Source organism: Grampus griseus (genome assembly GCF_964374135.1).
Source record: "Grampus griseus genome assembly, chromosome: 19".
NCBI classification, from domain to species: Eukaryota; Metazoa; Chordata; class Mammalia; order Artiodactyla; family Delphinidae; genus Grampus; species Grampus griseus.
This window is the reverse complement of record NC_139013.1, coordinates 45,697,093-45,718,605: the sequence shown is the minus strand read 5'-3', so window position 1 is coordinate 45,718,605 and position 21,513 is coordinate 45,697,093. Positions and strand designations below refer to the sequence as shown.

The 21,513-nt window shown below is 48.4% G+C and overlaps 1 protein-coding gene across 1 annotated transcript in view; it reads left to right on the top strand.

The window, feature by feature from the left end:
- The first annotated feature begins 17,125 nt into the window (after positions 1–17,125).
- The window catches only part of PDPR (pyruvate dehydrogenase phosphatase regulatory subunit), a 38,926-nt gene continuing 34,538 nt past the window's right edge, over positions 17,126–21,513 (top strand). The window contains exon 1 of the mRNA XM_082676085.1: positions 17,126–17,273. The gene's annotated coding sequence lies outside the window, so the exon portion shown is untranslated. The remainder of the gene's footprint in view (positions 17,274–21,513) is intronic.

Below are 21,513 nucleotides of genomic sequence, written 5' to 3'. Positions count from 1 at the left end.
GCCCGCGTACCGCAAAAAAAAAAAGAAAAAGTGAGGTGCAGAGGCGGGAAGGGACTTGTGTTCACATACAGCTGATTAGCTGCAAAACGAGAGTGTTTGCCCTTGCCTAACCAGATTGGCTTCGGGACCTGTGTGACCAAACTGAAACTCCAGCCCGCATCCAGCTCTGGGCAGAGGCTGCTGACCTGACCCCAGAGCCTGCAGACCCTGGACAGGCCTCCCTGGGGAGCTCTTGACCTTGGTCCTGGGTTCCCACCTCCCCTGCTCAAAACAATAAGCCTCAGCACAGCAGTGTCTTCTCAAATTACTTGTTATCTACAGAGAGAAAATAGTAATTCACAGTGGAGAAAACACAGCTAAACCACGTGATCCACGTTAACATCAAGAGGAGCAGAATGAACAGACATCACATGCCTCCTGATATAATGTACTGAGGACACAACATCCTTTCGTCTCCCTGTCAAAAGAGCAGAGCCTGAATCCAATCATAATGAAACATGGGACAAACCCAAACTGAGCAACATTGTACAAAATAACTGCCCTGCACTCAACACTTATCAATCATGAAAGATAACGACTAAGGAATTGTTCCAGATTAAAGGTGGCTGAAGAAGGACATAATAACTAAATTCAGTGTGTGATCTGGACCAGAAAAAAAATGTTTTGTTACCTAACACACATCTGAGGTAACCTTTTTGGAGAATTGGGTCACTAGGTTTTTAAGGCTGCCTCTCCACTACGGAGACCAGGGGGCCAACAGCAGTTCTTACTTTGTAATAATTTGATGCAACCAATAAAGAAGCCTTGAACGTGAAAAAAAACACTTTTTTTGACCATTGTATTGTCTTACACTAAGACTGATGGCTGACTTCGAATCAGAAATGATGGAAGTCAGAAGACAGTGAAAAGACATATTTAAAGTCCTGGGGTGATAAAAAAATGCCAATGTAGAATTTTTTTTACCTAATGAACATAACCCTTAAAATAAAGATGTTCTCAGATAAAAGCTTAGAGAATTTGTCACTGTGAGACTTGCACAAAAGGAATCCGAAAGGAAAATCTTCAAGTAGAAGAGAATGATCCTAGATGGAAACACGGAAATGCATGAAGGAGGAGCACTAGAAAAGGTAAATATGTGCTTAAATATTAGCAAAAAGTGAAATTAAAATATATATGAATTTTAGTGAAATAAATTTAAGATTAAAAATAAATTTTTTTTTTTGATATGTAAGAAGTGGATTTATTTAGAGGGAAACACACTCCACAGACAGAGTGTAGGCCATCTCAGAAGGTGAGAAAGGCCTAAATTTTTTAAATTAAAAAATATATAAATATTGTACAAAGCAATAGAAATGTCTTTAACATATATGTTGACTTAAAATGTCTTTAAAAAAACACACAGGGGTTCCCTGGTGGTGCAGTGGTTGAGAGTCCGCCTGCTGATGCAGGGGACACGGGTTCGTGCCCCGGTCCGGGAAGATCCCACATGCCGCAGAGCAGCTGGGCCCGTGAGCCATGGCCGCTGAGCCTGTGCGTCCGGAGCCTGTGCTCCACAAGCGGAGAGGCCACAACAGTGAGAGGCCTGTGTACCGCAAAAAAAAAAAAAAAAGCCCACAAACGTTGGTAGGAGGCAAGTGAAGTTGAAGTGCTCTAAAGTTCTAGCCTTACTGGACAAGTGATCAAAGTAATGTATTAGACTATTAAGTCAAATGCTTTGGTGTGGTGGGGGTGTAAATTAGGAGTTTGGGGTTAAAATATACACACTATATAGAATAGATACCCAGCAAGAACCTATTGTATAGCACATGGAAGTATACTCAATATCTTGAAATAACCTATAATGGAAAAGAATCATATATATCATGGAAACTGAAATGCAGACTACAGTGAGATTAGCTGCACACACACCTGAATGGTTAAAATGAAAAGACAGAATGTTTCGTTTTGGCAAAGATGTGAAACCACTGGAATCCTCGTACAAATGTATTTTATCTGTTTTTGTTCATATTCCAAAATCAGAAGGAAATATTTGAAACCATTAATAGTAGCAGAGTGTGGGTTTATGATTATGGGAGGTCTTTTAACTTTTAATATTTCTCCTCCTGTTTTAATTGTATTTTTCATGCTTTAATCAGACAAAAATGTTCAAGTTTCACATTTTGAAAAGAACAAGCCCCTTCCGCACCACACACAAACACCAAGGCCCGGGACCAAAGGACGTCTCACCTTCATCTCTCCCGGCCTTCCAGCCACGCTCATCCCTGATGCCGCCGGCTCAGAACCTCACCAGTCCTCCCCACCCTCCTCTCCCTACCCCCTCCGTCACCCCTCCAGGGCCCTCTGTCTTAGTTCTTGGCCTCTCTCTCACCCTCTCTCCCATCAGGGTCAGGGTCCGTCTTTGCTGAGGGCGGCTCAGTTTCCCCCGGTCTCAGTTCCCGAAGGAGAACGAGGAACAGACCCCGCCCCCTGCCCCTTCGTAGCCGGGCTCCACCGGCACGCGCCCTCTGTCTCCGGTCCTGCAGGTTCCTCTCCCATCCAGCCTCCCTCCACCGAAGCCTGCGGAGCCCAGGTCTGCTTTGCCTGCCGCCTGGGTGGCGCCCAGCCTCCCTGCTGCTCCCGCTGCCCCCACTCCAGCTCCAGCCCATCCTCCACCAGAACTCCACCACGTGCGCCAGGCCCACCCGCCCAGACCTGCAGTGGCTCCTGTGCCTGCTGGCCGCCGCCCCTCCCCAGGTCGGCTCCCCAACCTGCTAGCTGTGTGACTGTGGATAACCCCGTCTCACCTATGCAGTGAGGGGTGTAGAACCTACATCACAGACTTGTCAGAAAGGTTAAAGGAGAGAACGTCTAGTGCGAGGTGGCTGTCTAATCAGTGTGGCCCACTTCTGCCATTTCTGTTAAGCTTCAGTGGACAGCATTGCAACAAGGTGGCCCCCACTGCCCCCCCGGAGTACTGCCTCTCTGTGCCTGCTGCTGTTCCTCCACCCTTCAACTGCCCTTCCAGGCCTCCCCCAGCCCGTCCATCCAGGTCCAGCCCTGGTGACCTCTCCCCTGCCCGCTGCGCTCCCATCCCTCAGTCCTGTGTTCTTCATGGGGGGTGGCAGTGAGGGGCCCACGGGGTTGTGCACCAGGATTCTGCCCTCCAGCCCATGGCCTCTGATACCCTCCCCAACCTAGGAGGCCCCTTCTTTATTGGCTCCTAAACCAGGATTTGTCTCTTGGGCAACCCCCCACCCACCCACCCCCCATTAAAAAGGAGAAAGAGGCTAAGGATCTGGGGATGGGGGGCTGGGAAACAAGGACCTCGCCTGAGGCAGAGAAGAGCAGCCGAAGCCCCAGGGTCCAGCCAAGCTGGGAGACTGTGGCTCCTCTCAGAAGCTTTCCTTGGGTTACCATCTCCATATCTGCCCTGGGACAGAAGGCGCAGCGCTTCTCGAACTGAGCCCTCCTTGTCGGGGGCTTGGTATCTTCTTCCTCCCTAGGTAGGGAGGGTAGGGGACAGACACAGGTGCCTCTCAGTTCAGCAGCCGTGCCCCAGCCTCTGCCCACAGAGCCACCTCCTCACTGCCTCTCCGTGTCGCTCTCTAAAGGGCGCCTCTGCTTCCTGATGGGTCCGAAGAAGTGGGCAGCAGTTTCTCTTACAGCTCAGTGGTAAAAGCCCCAAGGTTCGGTCATCAGAGACCTGAGACACCCTTTCCTCCCAGGGGCCAAGACCTCATGGTTCTGTGATGACAAGATCATCATCATCATCATCACAGAAGATAACTGGCCACCTCATCTCCCCCTTGGGTTGGGTTGTTGGGAGGACTCAAGGACAGTGCCTTGCCTGTTGGAAATACTTGGTGAACGAGGTAGGTTTGTGTTTTCCAAGATGGCCACCACAGCCTATCACCTCCCATGTGCCTTCTTTCTTTTTTTTTTTCTTTTCTTTTAATTTTTATTGGAGTATGCTTGATTTACAATGTTGTATTAGTTTCAGGTGTACAGCAAAGTGAATCAGTTATACATACATCCACTCTTTTTTTAGATTCTTTTCCCATATAGGCCATTACAGATTATTGAATAGAGTTCCCTGTGCTATACAGTAGGTCCTTATTAGTTCTCTATTTTATATATAGTAGTATGTGTATGTCAATCCCAATCTCCCAATTTATCCCTCCCCCCTTAACCCCTGGTAGCCATAAGTTTGTTTTCTACATCTGTGACTCTATTTCTGTTTTGAAAATAAGTTCATTTGCACCCTTTTTTTTAGATTCCACACATAAGCAATATCACATGATATTTGTCTTTCTGTGTCTGACTTACTTCACTCAGTATGAAAATCTCTAGGTCTATCCATGTTGCAGCAAATGGCATTATTTTGTTCTTTTTTTTTTGTGGCTGAGTAATATGCCATTGTATATACGTACCACAGCTTCTTTATCCATTCCTCTGTTGTTGGACATTTAGGTTGTTTCCATGTCTTGGCTATTGTAAATAGTGCTGCAACGAACATTGAGGGCATTTATCTTTTCAAATTATAGTTTTCTCTGGGTATATGCCTAGGAGTGGAATTGCTGGGTCATATCGTAGCTCTATTCTTAGTTTTTTTAGGAACCTCCATACTGTTCTCCATAGTGACTGTACCAATTTACGTTCCCACCAGCAGTATAGGAGGGTTCCCTTTTCTCCACACCCTCTCCAGCATTTATTGTTTGTAGATTTTTTGACGATGGCCATTCTGACCAATGTGAGGTGATACCTCATCGTAGTTTTGATTTGCATTTCTCTAGTAATTAGTGATGCTGAGCATCTCTTCATGTGCTTTTCGGCCATCTGTGTGTCTTCTTTGGAGAAATGTGTATTTAGATCTTCCACCCATTTTCTGATTGGGTTGTTTGTTTTTTGATATTATGCTGCATGAGCTGCACATGCCCTTCTTTCTTTTTCCAACCTAGTATTTTTTATTTTTAAAATTGGCCCACGGTAAACTGCACATATCTAAAGTGTACAATTTGGTACAGTTTAACATATATACACCTGTGAAGCCGTCACCACTATCAGGGTACTGAGCATATCCATCAACCCTAAGTTTTCTCATGCCCCTTTGTCATCCCTCCCTCTACCCCACCCCTAGCATCTTCATGCAACCACTGGTGTGCTTTCTTGTCACTACAGGTTAATTGCATTTTCTAGACTTTTATATAAATTGAATAATACTATGCATACACTTTTTTTGTCTGGCTTCTTCCACTCAGCATAATAATTTTGAGAGCCATCCATGTTGTTGCATGGATCAACAGTGAATTCATTTTTTTTAATTCAAAAAATTTTTTTAATTAAAAATTTTTTTTTTATTTTTTGGCTGCATTGAGTCTTCATTGCTGTGCTCGGGCTTTCTGTGGTTGTAGCGAGTGGGGGCTACCCTTCCTTGCAGTGAGCGGGCTTCTCACCGTGGTGGCTTTTCTTGTTGCGACTCTAGGCACACGGGCTTCAGTAGTTGTGGCACACGGGCTTAGTTGCTCTGTGGCATGTGGGATCTTCCTGGACCAGGGATCGAACCCGTGTCCCCTGCACTGGCAGGTGGATTCTTAACCACCACACCACCAGGGAAGTCCGATAGTGAATTCATTTTTATTGCTGAATTGTATTTCTCTGTATAGCTATACCATAATTTAGTTATCCATTCGCCTATTGATGGACATTTGGGTTGTTTCTCATTTTTGTTTACTTCACATAAAGCTGCTATGAACATTCATGTGTAAATCTTTGTACGGACATCTGCTTTCATTGCTCTCAGGTAAATAGCTTGGAATTGCGTGGCTGGGTCATATGGTAAGTGTATGTTTAACTTCCCAAGAAACTGCCAAGGATTTTCCAAAGCAGTTGTATGAGAGCATCCTTGACAGCCCTGGGCGTGGCAGGTCATTTTTATTCAAACATTCTACTAGGTGTGTAGTGGTATCTCATTGTGGTTTTAATTTGCATTCCCCAGTGACTAATGATGTTACCTGGGGTCACCAAGCTGGGAAGAAGCTGAGCATTAGCAGGAAGAAGCCCACATGTAGGTGTGCTGCTGACGACCAGCCTCAGCTTGCAAGTGAGCAAACCCTCAGATGATCCCAGCTTCCAGCCTTCCAGCCACCCCTGCTGGTGCCACATGGGGCGGAAACAAGCTGACCCCACTAAGCCCTGCCCCAGCTGCAGATTCGTGGGCAAAGTAGATGACGGGTGTCATAAGCCTCTCTGTTTGGGGTGGCGTATGCAGCGGTGGCTAACTGAAACAGTGAGTCTGATAGCTGTGATGTGTTATTACTACTGACCTAGTTCTTTTCCTCCACATGTGGTTTATATTTGTCTTCTCAATAAACCCTCAGTTCCTAGCAGACAGACATCGTTTCTTTCATTTCTGGAATGCCAGCCCCAGAACCTTGCTCCTGACTGTCCTGCCCCCTTCTCCCTGCGACTCCCTCCTCCAGTCCTACCACATTCTCTCGTCTGTTACATCAGCTCCCTCTGACCCTTTGCCTTCTCTTAGCCACCTCCCCAGGGGACAGAGTAGAGTGTTGAAGAGCTTAGGCTCTCCTGTTGGACTGCCTGGATTTGAATCCTGTCTCTGCTCCTTCTTTTCTAAGCTGTAAGAAATTGACCAAATTCTTTAACCTCTCCGAGCCTCAATTTTACCTTCTATAAAATGAAAACAGTAGCACCTACCGCAGAGGGTGGTGATGAGGCTTCAGTGAGATGATGCATGTAAAGAACTTAGACTTGGGCTGGCGCCACTACTGTTATTTTCACTATGGTGTTGTCTGATGCCTGTATGGATATAAAAACACCCTCTCATTCTCAGGGAGCTCGTCTGCCCAGCTCCTGATGGAAAGGTGTCAGGTGTCTGGGTGGGAAGAGCTAACATCTGTTGTCCTAGGAGATTTACAAACATGAAATCACTTGCATTCTTTTTTCTTTTTTATAAATTTATTTATTTATTTTTGGCTGTATTGGGTCTTCGTTGCTGCGTGCAGGCTTTCTTTAGTTGCGGCGAGCGGGGGCTACTCTGTTGCAGTGTGCGGGCTTCAGTAGTTGTGGCACGCAGGCTCAGTAGTTGTGGCTCACGGGCTCTAGAGCACAGGCTCAGTAGTTGTGGTGCGCGGACTTAGTTGCTTCTCAGCATGTGGGATCTTCCTGGACCAGGGCTTGAGCCCATGTCCCCTGCATTGGCAGGTGGATTCTTAACCACTGAACCATGAGGGAAGTCCTTCACTTGCATTTTTAAATCCTGGCTTCTCTCTTACAGGTCTTATATTTCCAGGCAAAATATTCCCTCCTTCTGAGCCTACTTCCTGCACCCAGAACAGGGGTAATGCTGTCTGCCAAACAGGGGTGAATGCAGGGACGTTACAATGCACTGTCCTGACACAAAGTGAGCCCCTAATGAATGGTAGCTTTTAACACAAATAACATTCACTCTGTGATGCAGCAGGTAATAGTTACTGAGGAAAGAGAACAAGGATGGGGGAAGATTTTTCAATGTATATTGTTTGGAGCTTTAAAATATTTATATTATCTATGTTGTTTTAAAATTAAATATAAATTTTAAGAAATGAATAAAATTGATAAATTCAGATTATGAACAAATAAAATTTAAAATATACTATGTTCCAGATAACTATTTTTGCCCTATTTTATAGATGGAGAAACTGAGTCTCAGAGTGGAATAACTTGCCCAGGATCAAGCAGCCAGCCAGAGCCGGAGCCGGGATTAGAACCCAGGTCTGCCTGACTCCAGGGCCCGGGGCCTTTCCCTGCGCTTGGTCTCTGGTTTCTGGGTAAGCACCATGGGGTGGTCAGGCGGCCTAATGGATGGGAGTAGCTTCCTGAAATCAGCTTCCCAGTGAGAAGCTGGTCCATCCCCATGCCTCCTTAGACTCCTGAAGACAGGGTGTCTCCTCCGGAAATCTTCCGGCTGGGTGTCGGGGCCTCCTGACCCTCCTACATTTGCTCCAGCGGGCAGGTCCCCACATCTCGGATGGCAGCTGTGTCTAGGATTGAGCAGGTTCCTTCAGAGGCGCAGACCCCTCACTCCCAGTTCCGCTAACTCATGGTCTCTCGTGGGGAGCGGTCCCATTCCCATGGGGTGGGGGGCAGTTTGGGAGGGCTTTGGCACCTCCATAATTCCCATCAACTCCTCTGCCAAAATAATGAAACGGTTTCAAGGCAAGTCCTTAAATCCCCACTTCTCGATGCCCCTCATTAATTATCATGCAGACATTCCATACGTGACCAGTGGCTGCTCTCAGACTGCTTCCTGACTGTGGCTGTGCCACAGTCCCCCTCCTTCTGGCCCAATAGAAATTCAGCCCAAATGTTACAGGGAGCAACGAAAGTCTAGAAAAGTACACAGCTGTGGGGCAGGGGAGGGCCGGTGTCACGGGGCCTGGCCCCATCATTTTGCACTTGAGGAACGTGGGCGGGGAGTGGGGCACTGACACATGTCGAGTCAGCCGTGGCACGGGCTCTCCAGGCCTTCTGAGTGCCCACCGATGCCCTTCTCCCTAAAGATCTTCCTGAACACCGGCCCTTTGCAGGGAGTTAGAGGACAAACAACAAACAAAACAAAACCATTGCCTTTGAGCACTTATGAATGTCCCTGCTGGACAGGAGAAGACAGATTGAGGGACGGAGCCCTGGATTCATGTCAAAACAATCAGGGAACCAAAGGCCATCCGGTAACAAAGTCCTGCAGCTCTCACAGGGTCCCATGGTCACAGGTTCTGCAGACGTATCCTAGGCACCTGCCCCGCAAAAGACCACACCTGATATCCACAGAACACAATTCACCGGCTCCCCTGGGGGCAGAGACTGGCATCCAATGTGCTTTTAAAACAGCTTTATTGAGATTTAACTCACATACCATTCAATTAACCCATTTTAGGTGTAGAAGTCAATGGTATTTAGTACATTCACAGTGTTGTGTAACTATCGCCACAATAAATTTTAGAACATTTACATCACCCCAAAAAGAAACCCCATACCTGTCAGCAGTCACCCCTATTTCTCCCCAGCTTCGCATCCCAGCCTGTTGCAGCCAGAAATCTACTTTCTGTCTTTATAGATTTGCCTATTCTGGCCATTGTCTATAAATGGAATCATATAATATGTGGCCTTTCTGTCTGGCTTCTGTCACTTAGCTTAATGTTTTCAAAGTTCATCCATGTTGCAGCTGTATCCACACTTCATTCCTTTTTATTGTTGGATAATATTCCATTGTACGAATATACTCTATTTTATTTATCCACTCATCTGTGGATGGGCATCTAGGTTGTTTCCACTTTTTGGCTATTCTGAATAATGCCGCTATGAACATTCATGTGCAAGTTTTTGGCACTGAATTTTCAAAACATATTTACAGCAGCTCAGTAATCTAATAGGAACCACTGCCTCAGTAGCTTTTAACACGTTCCTTTAAGGGAAAGTGGTAAATCCCATCCAGAAGCAGCCTGACGTGAGGGGCCCCTCTAGGTGCTCCTCTAAGCAGCGAAGAGAGTGCTGGGAAGGGGGCAGCTGAGGGCTAACAGTGGCGAATTTTCTATAGCTCTCACTCTGCCATGGAGAAAAAGGAAAACTAAAGATAGTTTGTAGGTGGATCCCAATGTTGGTTTGAACTTCAAAGAGTCTCCATCAATAATTGTCTCCTAGTTGCACAGTCAAGGTGTCAAAATGGTTGGGCCTCTCTTATTAGCTGCTTCCTAGAGAGTATTCAGCTATCCTTTTTTTAATTCAGTGTGTTTCACTCAACTCTAGTTGCAACTTGAGGAAAGAAAACACATGTCAAGTCTCCTGACAGAAGAACAAATCACTGAGCAGAAATCGGCCAGCGGGCACATGTCCTGGGGTTCATAGGATGAAGAGGCAACTCGAGAATCTGCTGGGCATTGGTGAGCAGGTGGAGTGAGGGAGGGAGAGAGTTCTGGGGGTGTTTGATTCTTCCTCAAAAGGTTGGGTATTGTCATTCAGCCATTTCTGGTAAGAGACGCCGGAAACAGCTAAGGAAAGAATCCTCCTCTAATTTTGACGTAGGAGCTTCTCAGGGTGGGGCACCCAGTTATCTGGTGAAGGCAGGTGTCTTCAAAGTGGAGGCAAAACAAGTTTTGCTCAGTTAAACACCATTAACATAACTCTGCAAGTGTCCCAGCGGGTTCACAGGAGCAGCCCTGAAATGGTTCAGTTACACTTTTGAAGGGAAAAGATTCTGAGAAGTGACCAACATTAGGTGTGAACAACAAGCACCACACAGGCCCCCGAAAAAGCTGGAAAGCACAGAGGCCAAGTCAGCCAAGATCACCGGAGGCCAGAGTAGAGCTGCTCACAGGTCATCCACACCCATGCATCCCTGGGCCTGGAAAGAGCTCACTCAGCTCAGACAAGCCCACTGGATTCCCAGGCTGCCTCCTGAGCGAGTGAGTCTCCACCAAGCCCAAGTAGCTCGTAAACAAGTCATAATGAGTGCAAAGCATCAGCCCCAGGGGCACCTGGGGACTCCCGCCCAGCTCCCGCCACAAGCGTCAGGCTCACAGGCCTGGGCACAGGTCTCTGCTCTTCAGCTGCGTGTCACCAGCCTCCGTGGTCATTCAGTTTGGCTCATTACCCACACCTCCCACAGTCTGGAGTCTCAGGTGCCAGGCCGTGCAGCTCACTTTGCAAGAATAATAATAAAAGTAGCTGTTGTGTAAAATATTTCACAAATTTTGGGCCAAGTATTTTATATGCATTATTTGAGTCTGCAAAAACAAAAACCAAAACGTATCGTTGCCCGTTTTACAAGCAAGTAATCGGAGGCTGTGATGATTAATTTTATGTATCAACCTGGCTAGGATATGGCGACCAGTTGTTTGGTCAAGCACCAGTCTAGATATTGTTGTAAAGGTATTTTCTGGATGTGAATAACAGTAAAATCAGTAGGCTTTCAGGAAAGCAGATTCCCCTCCATAATGGGGGGGGGCCTCATCCGTTCAGTTGAAGGTCTTAAGAGAAAAGACAGAGATCCTGTGGAGGAAGAAGGAATTGGGCGTCCACACTGCCTACAAACTCGAGACCCCCAACATCAGCTGTTCCCTGGGTCTCCAGCCTGCCCGCCTGCCCTGTGCATTTCAGACCTGCCAGCCCCACAATCCCATGAGTCACTTCGAGATAAATCTCTCCCTCTCTCTATATATACATCCTATTGGTTCTTTCTCTTTATATATAGTCTCTATTGGTGATTACTACAGAGGCCCAGGAAAGGTAACCACCTCCCAGGGTCATACACTAAGGAAGAGGCAGTGCTGGCCAGCTCCAAAGTTGTGCTCTTAACCAAACGCACAACAACCCTTTCAGCCTGGACTCTGAGAGGCTCCAGTCAGCTGATGCCCCAGATCCAAGTGTCTGAGGGTCCCTAACTCTACAGAACATCTCATGGGAAGGACAACAGAGGGATGGGCACACCCCTCTCTTTGGGAGGCTGCACCAAAGGAGCTGCTCCTCAGTGGCTCCTGTGTCACAGGGACCACGCTGGGTTATCACCCCTCGGGGGAGATTTTATTAGTCTGACTTGGGTTTCTTACTAATCTCCACGTGGTGCCCTCCAGATGAGGGGCTGTGTGAACCAAGAACACAGCATTTCATAGGCCGCAGCACCACCTACTGCTGGTTTATATGAACAGAGAGAGTGACTGAACCACGCTGATCTGAGACCACTCCAGCATCAGCCCCATTTTACAGTTTGGCAAACAGAGGTTCTTTAAGAACCAGCTCAAGTCTTGCCTCATCCACAAAGCTTTACACAACTACCATTTCTCCTCCAGACTTTTCAAGAGTTGGCACCCAGGGGATTCCAGATACAAGAGGAGTTCCTGGAAAGCTATTTAGAAGAACAGATGTGTCTCTCAGCCTTGCTGATTCCAGTTCCTGTGGAGGATATGGGTTTAGATTCCCCAGGTGATTCTAATGCACCACCACCGTCTCTACCACATGTCTTAGCACTGACTTGAATAGTTCACTACTTCATAGGGACTTAGATGTGAGGCCTGGTTTTTATTATCTGCAACTTGAGAACGTGCTTCTCTAGGCCTCACTTTCCTCACAGTTCCTCACTTTCCTCACAGGATACTCTGCTCTAATTCACACAGTTGTGGTGAAGTTTCAACAAGGCAAGGCAGTTAGGGCACAGGAGCCACTTATAAAATTACTCTGTCTTACAGGGACTCTGTGAAATAGCGTCCTGCACCCTGCACAGCACTGAGTCCATACCAGGTGTTTTACTGCAAAACTGCTCCATGATTTGTGGGTGCAGGTTGGTGTGGTGAGCGCACTGGCTGCTTCTCTTAGACAATGAGCTTGTCTTCCCACAGGTGTGAACAGGAATGGGCACAGCCCTGGTTTCCACACAGACATGGGCTCACAGGTACATGGAGGATACGCCCTGTGCCAGGTGCTTACCATGGAGTCCGTGTAAGGCTGGATGTCAAGTCCAGTGACAGCGATAGTAACTTCAGGGGGAGGAATGGGGTTTCTCCCCCAGCCATGCCCCTACTGCATGGAGAGTAACATTTGTAAATGTTTGTGTCTTATGTCAGTTCTCAAATTCTCTTTTACACTTCGGTAACAGGACAATGGTTTTTTTGGTTTTTGGTTTTTTTTAATATGTTGGGGATAGAAGTTTATTCATTTATTTATTTATTTTTGCTGTATTGGGTCTTTGTTTCTGTGCGAGGGCCTTCAGTGGTGGCAAGCGGGGGCCACTCTTTGTCGCGGTGCACGGGCCTCTCACTATCGCGGCCTCTCTTGTTGCGGAGCACAGGCTCCAGACGCGCAGGCTCAGCAGTTGTGGCTCACGGGCCCAGTTGCTCCGCAGCATGTGGGATCCTCCCAGACCAGGGCTCCAACCGTGTCCCCTGCATTAGCAGGCAGATTCTCAACCACTGCGCCTCCAGGGAAGCCCAGGACAATGGGTTTTTCTGCAATGTTTATTCCATCGTCTAACACAATGCCCGGCCACAAGAGGCCATCCATTAAACAAAATTGGCTTGTGTGGTGAGATGGGCTTGAATCCAAAGAATGGGAACTGGTGAGTGTGGCCCCAAATGGAGCATAACCTGTGCCCATTTGATTATTATCCATTCAAAGACATATTTACTGGACAATGTGCCAAACACAGTTCCAAGTGCTGAGAACATAGTCATGCATGAGATTTAGGTTCTGTTGTCAGAGGGCAAAGCTTGCAACTAGTGGGAAAGGCAGTCAACACTGATCTAATTTAGTGACAAGTTCTATAAAGGAAAGAAAACAGGGTGATGTGATAGTAAGCGGGGTGATGGAGTGGATGGGGAGCTTCTGAGAGGATGGAGTGAATGATTCCTCTTCCTCTGGTTCAGACTAGCAGGGAAGGTGCAAAGAGTAAGATCCAGCCCAGAGCTCAGGTCTTCTTATCCTGCCTCTGAGGTTGGGCCAGGCCAGAAGACTGGATTTCAGATCTGCACTTTGGTAACGTAACAGGACAACCATTTTATGTGCAATGTTTATCCTTAGTGATGGTAAATACATATGCCCGGTAGCTACAGATATAGAACATTTCTCAAGCAGACATGGCAAGAGTAGTGAAACGTCTGTTCATTCATTTACAAACCTAGTGACATGAAAAGAAAATCTTCATTGAAATCCGGCTTGATAGAAACTGTGCACAATGTTAATACCACATTTGCAGAGGGCAGAAATGCTCGGTCACCCTGTATGCCTGTCATCACCAGGGCTCATGAGAAACATCCCATTTACTGAAGTGCCTCAGGGAATTCCCTGGCGGTCCAGAGGTTAGGACTCTGGCTTCCACTGCCGAGGGCCTGGGTTCAATCCCTGGTGGGGAACTAAGGTCCTGCAAAACACGAGGCACGGCCAAAAAAAAAAATTATAATAATAATAAAGTGCCTCAAACACCCTCAGGACCACATGCTGATGCAACACAGGGACAGAAAAGGCTGAGCTGAGCTGGACATTTACAGACGCAAAGAATAAGTTGTAGCCTTTACAATAATTATAGTGGCGTTTATCATACATCCCAGGAGTTGACCAGAGAGTAGAGCGTTAGCTGTGCTGTTAGAAAACCCTTCACTGAAATGAGCTGCGGTTTTGACCCCACACCCTCTTGTTCTGGGAAAAGAGAAGCTGTGTAGAGTGAATGGTTACCCTCAGACAGAAATTAAGGTACTTTTTCTTCCTCCTTCACGTCTCCACCCACCATGTGACACTCTACAGTATGAGGCATTAGAATATAGCTTGGAAGAAAGAGGTCCCCCAAGCTTCAGTTCTTGGTGTGCAAAGTAAATCCTGGCATTGATCTTTTGAAACAGGCGCTAAAAGTATCCTCCCCACCTCTTGTAATTCCTGTCCTTGAGAGAATGAAAAATGAGAAGGCAGAAGGTTTGCAAAGGATAAAACAGATGCACCTAGGGGCTTCCCTGGTGGCGCAGTGGTTGAGAGGCCGCCTGCCGATGCAGGGGACACGGGTTCGTGCTCCGGTCCGGGAAGATCCCACATGCCGCGGAGCGGCTGGGCCCGTGAGTCATGGCCGCTGAGTCTGCGCGTCCGGAGCCTGTGCTCCACAACGGGAGAGGTCACAACAGTGAGAGGCCCGCGTATCGCAAAAAAAAAAAAAAAAAAAAGATGCACCTAAATATCAGGAGAAATATGGCCCATGAAGAAATGTGTAATTCTGCAAGGGCTGCATACACTCTTCTCAGAGGATTCAAGAATCACACAAGAAATAACTCTGGTCTTTAATAGAAAAAGAGAAGTCAAGATCATAAAAACACTCAATCCTCTTGAAAAATAGTGCATCAGTGGTTATGAGAGCCTACAAAGCACAAGACAAAATTGACAATGAAAGGAGCCTTAGGACTTAGCATTTTAAAGTGGAGGCCAGGGGATTCCCTGGTGGTGCAGTGGTTAAGAATCCGCCTGCCAATGCAGGGGACACGGGTTCAAGCCCTGGTCTGGGAAGATCCCACATGCCGCGGAGCAACTAAGCCCGTGCGCCACAACTACTGAACCCACGTGCCACAATTACTGAAGCCCACGCACCTAGAGTCCATGCTCCACGACAAGAGAAGCCACCGCAATGAGAAGCCCGCGCACCGCAACGAAGAGTAGCCCCCACTCGCTGCAACTAGAGAAAAGCCGGAGCACAGCAACGAAGACCAAAGCAGCCAAAATAAATAAATAAATTTATTTTAAAATAATAATAAATAAAATAAAGTGGAGGCCAGAAATGGCAATGGGGGAGGGAAGCAGGGAGAAATCTAAACAGCTTGTTCAGTACTTACTGCATGAAAACAATGTAATTAACAGGTTAAATATCACTATTCCATCCACCATTTCCTATACACAACTAGATTTCTCCCAAATTCACATGCCTGGGAGATGGCTCATCAAAAATATTTGTGACGGGACCCCTGGTGGCACAGTGGTTGAGAACCCGCCTGCCAATACAGGGGACACGGGTTCGAGCCCTGGTCTGGGAAGATCCCACATGCTGTGGAGCAACTAAGCCCATGTGCCACAACTACTGAGCCTGAGGTCTAGAGCCCGCGTGCCACAACTACTGAAACCCGTGCACCTAGAGCCTGTGCTCCGCAACAAGAGAAGCCACTGCGATGAGAAGCCCGTGCACTGCAACGAAGAGTAGCCCCCGCTGGTCGCAACTAGAGAAAAGCCCACGTGCAGCAACGAAGACCCAATGCAGCCTAAATAAATAAATTTTAAAAAATATTTTTTAAAAAATTGTGACTATTTTCCCTCGAAATTGCCACATCCAGGTATCAGAAAGACTTCCCCAAGAATATACCTCATATCTGTTAGTCTATTCCCTCTTCTTTTGGGGGGCAGCTGGTGACCCTAAGCTTTAAGCCCAGAGCTAAAATATTAACGTATGTAGCTAGCATGGAGTCCCAGAATGCCTTGAACTTTCATGTAACAGAGTAGCAAAAGGCAGTATCTGTTCTCAGGAAACCAGACCTCATGTGGGCTGTCTTGTGTGAGTTAACTGGCAAGTGAGAACATATAAGGCTGTGGGCTAGCGTGGTAACTCAGAGGTCCCTGGAGCTTTACTGCCACTCCTTAATAGCAGAAGCCCTTTCTTTCTTGTGCACTGCTGAAACCCATCACCCAGCAGGACGCCCAGCCACAAGAGGCCATCCATTAAACAAAATTGGCTTGTGTGGTGAGACGGGCTTGAATCCAAAGAATGGGAACTAGAGAGGTGGCCCAACACGCTGGGGAGGCTATACCATTAGATCACTGTCCATTCAAAGAATATGTACTGGACTTTGTGCCAAGCACTGTTCTAAGTACTGAGAACATAGCCCTGCACGAGATTTAGGTTCTGTCGTCAGAGGGCAGAGCTTGCAACTAGTGGGAAAGGCAATCAACAAACACTGATCTACTTCAATGACAAGTTCTATAAAGGAAAGAAAACAGGGCGATGTGATAGTAAGCAAGGTGATGGGGAGCTTCTCAGAGGATGTAGTGAATGAAATGATTCCTCTTCCTCTGGTCCAGACAAGCAGAGAAGGCGCAAAGAGTAAGATCCGGCCCAGAGCTCAGGTCTTCTTATCCTGCCTCCGAGGTCTGGCCGGGCCAGCAGACAGGATTTCCCATCTGCTCTGATAGCTATTCGCCCAAGAAGACCCGGGCGACTTACAAAAAACGAAGCGGCTGTCCAAGAATCTTCTTTACGCCCTGGACTAGAGTGTCTTTGGGCAGCGGACGACGTGGGACAAGACCTGGGGAACGCGCCTCAAGGGAAGAAAGAACCCCCGCTCTCTCCCCACACTGCAGCGGGGTTGCCACCACCTCGGCCGGCAGGACTGCACCTGCATAAATAGCAGGCTCCGAGGCTAGAGTCCTAAAGCGAGCCTCAAAGGGCAGTCACACAGGTCACCGCCATCTTGGCGGAGGCGGCCCCCATTTAGGGGACGGGCCTCCAGAGACCCAAACAAGCCCCACGTGTCAGGGGCGGAGCCCTACCACCTAACGTCACGGTGCGCGTGCGCGAGTGAGGTCACGTTCCGGCGTACCCTTGCTAGGCACCGTAAAGCGCGGAAGGTCGCCGTATCAAGCTTCGCCGGAACTTTTTCCTCCCTCCTGTCCCGCCCCCTTCTCAAGCCGTGTACCACCTTCCGGCTCCCGGGAACCCCGGCAAGGGTTGTGGCTGCTGCCCCGCTTCAGCCGGAGTGTTGCTGAGCGCGGAGCCCGAGGGCGCCCGTGAGGTAAGGAGAAGCTGCGGAGCCGCTCTGGCGTCCCCGTCCGCGCGGACCGTGGCGGCCCGGGACCCCCAGCGCCGCCCCCCCCTTTCCTCTGTGGTCTCGGTCAGGGGGCTTCCGGCGTCCCTCGTTTCCCGTCGGTTCTGCCTGGTCCTCGGAAGGCGCTTCCCGGCGCCGGGACTCCGCCCGCCGGGGCCGACAGCGCGTCGCCCGGTCTCCCTCAGCCTCTCTGCGGCGGTGGCGTCTCGCGGACCCGTGCCCGGCTGCCCGGGGCCAGCGCACCGGCTCTGGCAGGCGCCCGCAGCCGAGCCCGGATGCCCAGGGCGGCCGGGGTAACCTCGCTCCTGAGGCCCGCCTCGGGCAGGCAGCCCCCACCCCCACGCCCCAGCGTGGGTCGGGCTTGCCCAGCTGGGTCGTCTCTGCAGGCGTAATTGTTTTCCCGCGTGGCAACGTGCGGTCCGCTTGTGCTTAACTAACTAGTAAAAGTGCTGCAGAGTCAGCGGTGAGGTTAGGTGGAAACGTCCATGCCGGGGCGGTGAGCTCTCTTCCCAACGTTTGACCCTTTGGGCCTGATGTGTATGACACCGAGATTTGATTCAGGCATCTTCACGTCCGTTTCGCCCGTGCTGGGGGGCGGCGAGGTAGCCGGGCTGAAGGGGACACGTTCCTAGGGCTAGAGATTTGTGTTAAGTTCTCAAACTTGGCTGATCACCTGGTGCACTTGTTGAAAAATATAGCACCCTGGACCGCAGGATCAGAATCTCCAGAGAGGGAGCGCGTGTGTGTGTGTGTGTGTGTGTGTGTGTGTGTGTGTGTGTGTGTGTGTGTGTGTGTGTGTGTGTGTGTGTGTGTGTGTGTGTGTGTGTGTGTGTGTGTGTGTGTGTGTGTGTGTGTTTTAAAATGTGTCCCAGGTGGCTCTCATTTGGAGGCAGGTGTGGGAAATGTTGTGTTAATCCGTCTCTTCTCACCCAGTCTCCCTTGTGACCAGCAGCCAATTTGTACAAGGTGTTGTGACCATGCAGAGGAACAGCTCAGAAGGAGTTGGAGCTGTCCTCTTGCTCTTGTTGGTGTAAGCAGATCTGAGCATAACCAGCGTCAGTATTGAGATTGTTTAGCAGGAATTCTTCTCCTTAGCAGAAATTAAACACGTAATTTACTTTCAACCAGGTGTGTGTTTTACTTTGTTGTCTTTGACATCTTCCGTTTCTTCTCTACTGGCTTTATCTCCTTTGCTCTCAAGTTTTATTTTGCTTTAGCTGCCAAACCTACTGGAATAGACTGTGATGCCTTCTGTACCTTCACTGTTTGCATCCACTGTAAGTCCTTCTTTTTTTGTCTTCACCACTTCACTGACTCTTGAAGGTCATGGTGAGCACAAGGTCAAAAATCCTTTTCTTGGTTCTTATCACCCTGGCCTTTTAGTATTATTTCTTCCATCTTGAAACTCATCTGTTGTTATGTTTTTGGGGGTTTTTTATTATTTATTTTTGGCTGTGTTGGGTCTTCATTGCTGCACGTGGGCTTTCTCTAGTTGTGGTGAGCGGGGGCTAGTCTTCGTTGCGGTGCGTAGACTTCCGTAGTTCTGGCTCACAGGCCCTAGAGCACAGGCTCAGTAGTTGTGGCATACGGGCTTAGCTGCTCTGCGGCATGTGGGATCTTCCCGGACCGGGGCTCGAACCTGTGTCCCCAGCATTGGCAGGCGGATTCTTAACCACTGCGCCACCAGGGAAGTCCCTGTTGTTACGTTTTTTAATGCTACCTTTGCAATTCCTTTTTTCTATTTGGGGAAGTGCCTTGTGGTTCTGGCCTCTCAGCTACCCTGTTTTAATCATCTAATCCTAACTTACAGGTAGCAAGAAGTAATGATTCAATGGCAGACTCTAATGCTGAACTGGCGGGCTTTGAATTGAGGCTCTGCCACTCACCAGTATTGTAGGATCTTGGATCAGTCACTTCACGTCTCTGTGCCTCCTTTACCTCAAGTGTAGAATAAAAATTGTAACATCTTCTAGATTTGTGAGGGTTAAATTAGTTGTATACATAAAGCAGTGCCTGGCACATCATAACTACCTATAAGAATATAACCTTTTTTAAAAAATTATATCAGGTTATTTAGAGATCTCCTCACATCTGGGGGCCTAGCCTTGAGATCTGAGTCATCACTGAATTTTTTCCCCATCTCCTTTGTTCACTGTTCTCATTTAATTGTCAGGTTGTATTTCCAGGGTGCCTACTGTGACAACCCTGATCAAGTTATAAGTGGTCCCTGCTCTCGGAGAGCTCCATTATCCCAGGGGGCTAAAGGCTACCACTTTCCAAGTGCTTCTGAGGTGCCACTTGCCATGTTCTTCCTGCATTTCTGCTTTAGTCTTGCAGCAGCCACGTGAGGTAGGTATTCCTAGCCCATGTAACAGACGAGCAGCCTGAACCACAGAGATTGAACAACCTGCTCAAAGTCATACAGCTAATGAGTGGTGGGGGAGATTATCAGACCCAGATCTGTCTGCTTCTGAAGTCTGCTTCCTCCTCACGCAGCTTGCTGTTTTGCTTCCCTGATTGGCAGACAGACCGTTACAGAGTGTGGTTGGCTCTGAGCTGGGGCTTGTGCAGGGTGTTTGGGGAAATACAGAACAGTTACCTGAGTGTTGGGGGGAGAGTGGGAACAAATAAGATGTCAGACAGGCTGAGAGCTGCAGGGATTATCTTTATTTGGGGGGAGGGGTGGCAGGAACTATGCCACTGAGAAGGAACAGTCTGCACAAATCCCAGAGGTGGAAGAGAAAGTTCATGCCTGACACGTGTGAGGAATTAAAGTAGTTTAGGTTTGATGCGAGTGTGAGAGGAGAGAGAGAGAAGAGAAATTAGATCAGAGATAAGAAGTGAGCAGGGTCTTGCACTTCCTATTAAGGAATTTGACTTTTTCTGAGGGCGCCAGATAGTCATTGAAGGGTTTGAGCAGGGGCACGAAATAGGATCTTCATTTCAGAGATGTGCTCAGGCCTCTGTGTGAAGGCTGTGGGGCGTGGGGAGAATGGTGTGCAGATTAGAGGCGGGAAGCCCAGTTGGGAACCTTCTGCAGTAAACAGAGAGGATGGCGGGCTGTGCTCAGTTCAGGGCAGTGGAGATGGAGAGTAGACCCACTGGAGGGAGATTTACGATGTAGGGTTGTTGGTTAGGCCTTGATGATTGACTGGAGAGAGGAGATGAGAGCAAGGGAGGAATGTGGGATGACACCCAGGATTCTAGTGTATGGTGTTCCTGGGGGACACAGGAAGTGGAGCAGAGTTGGAGATCAGGGAAGATGGCTTTACCTTTTGGATGTGCTCAGTTTGACCTGTGGGAGTCCAAGTGGAGGTGGCCCTTCTTCCACTAGACGTGCGGGTCTAAGGCTCAGGAGTGCTATGGGTTAGGCCATCAGTCATGGCAGGAAAGGGAATCACCCTGAACAGTGGTGGATGGGGAAGCGAAGCTGGCCTCAGGGAACCCTGGGGGACGTCAACACAGAGGGAAGGGCAGAGGAGAGAGGCCAGTGATCGGGGCAGAAGGTGCCACAGAAAACAAGGAAAAAGTGTGGATAGGAGGGAGTGCCCAGAAAGTGCCCTTGGAAAGGAGCAATATTTGCGTTCCTGGTGAGAGGAGTGCAGTGGCCTGGTGGGGCAGAAGCCCGACCACTTTTGGTTCAGAAGAGAGTAGGACGGGAAATAAAAAAGACAGGTTGTGAAATACATGTTAGGAAATTTTTGCTTAAAATGTCCACTGGCCGACTGTGCCATCACCAAGGTAATAAAAGAAGGACTTAAGGCAAAGGTGGTGGCAAACAAGTGGACGTCAGGGCAGCTCATTGCTGCAAAAATAACATTCTGGGAAAATATAATTGACACTGGTACTGGTGATCTTTGAGTGGAGGGAAATCTTAACTTCCTCCTGTTTTTCTTTTTTTTTAGATAAATTTTATTTATTTTTATTTTTGGCTACATTGGGTCTTTGTTGCTGTGCGCGGGCTTTCTCTAGTTGAGGCAAGTAGGAGCTCCTCTTTGTTGCAGTGCGCGGGCTTCTCATTGCAGTGCCTTCTCGTTGTGGAGCATGGGCTCTAGGCACATGGGCTTTAGTAGTTGCAGCACGTGGGCTCAGTAGTTGTGACTTGTGGCCTCTAGAGCGCAGGTTCAGTAGTTGTGGTGCATGGACTTAGTTGCTCTGCTGCATGTGGGATCTTCCCGGACCAGGGCTCGAACCCGTGTCCCCTGCA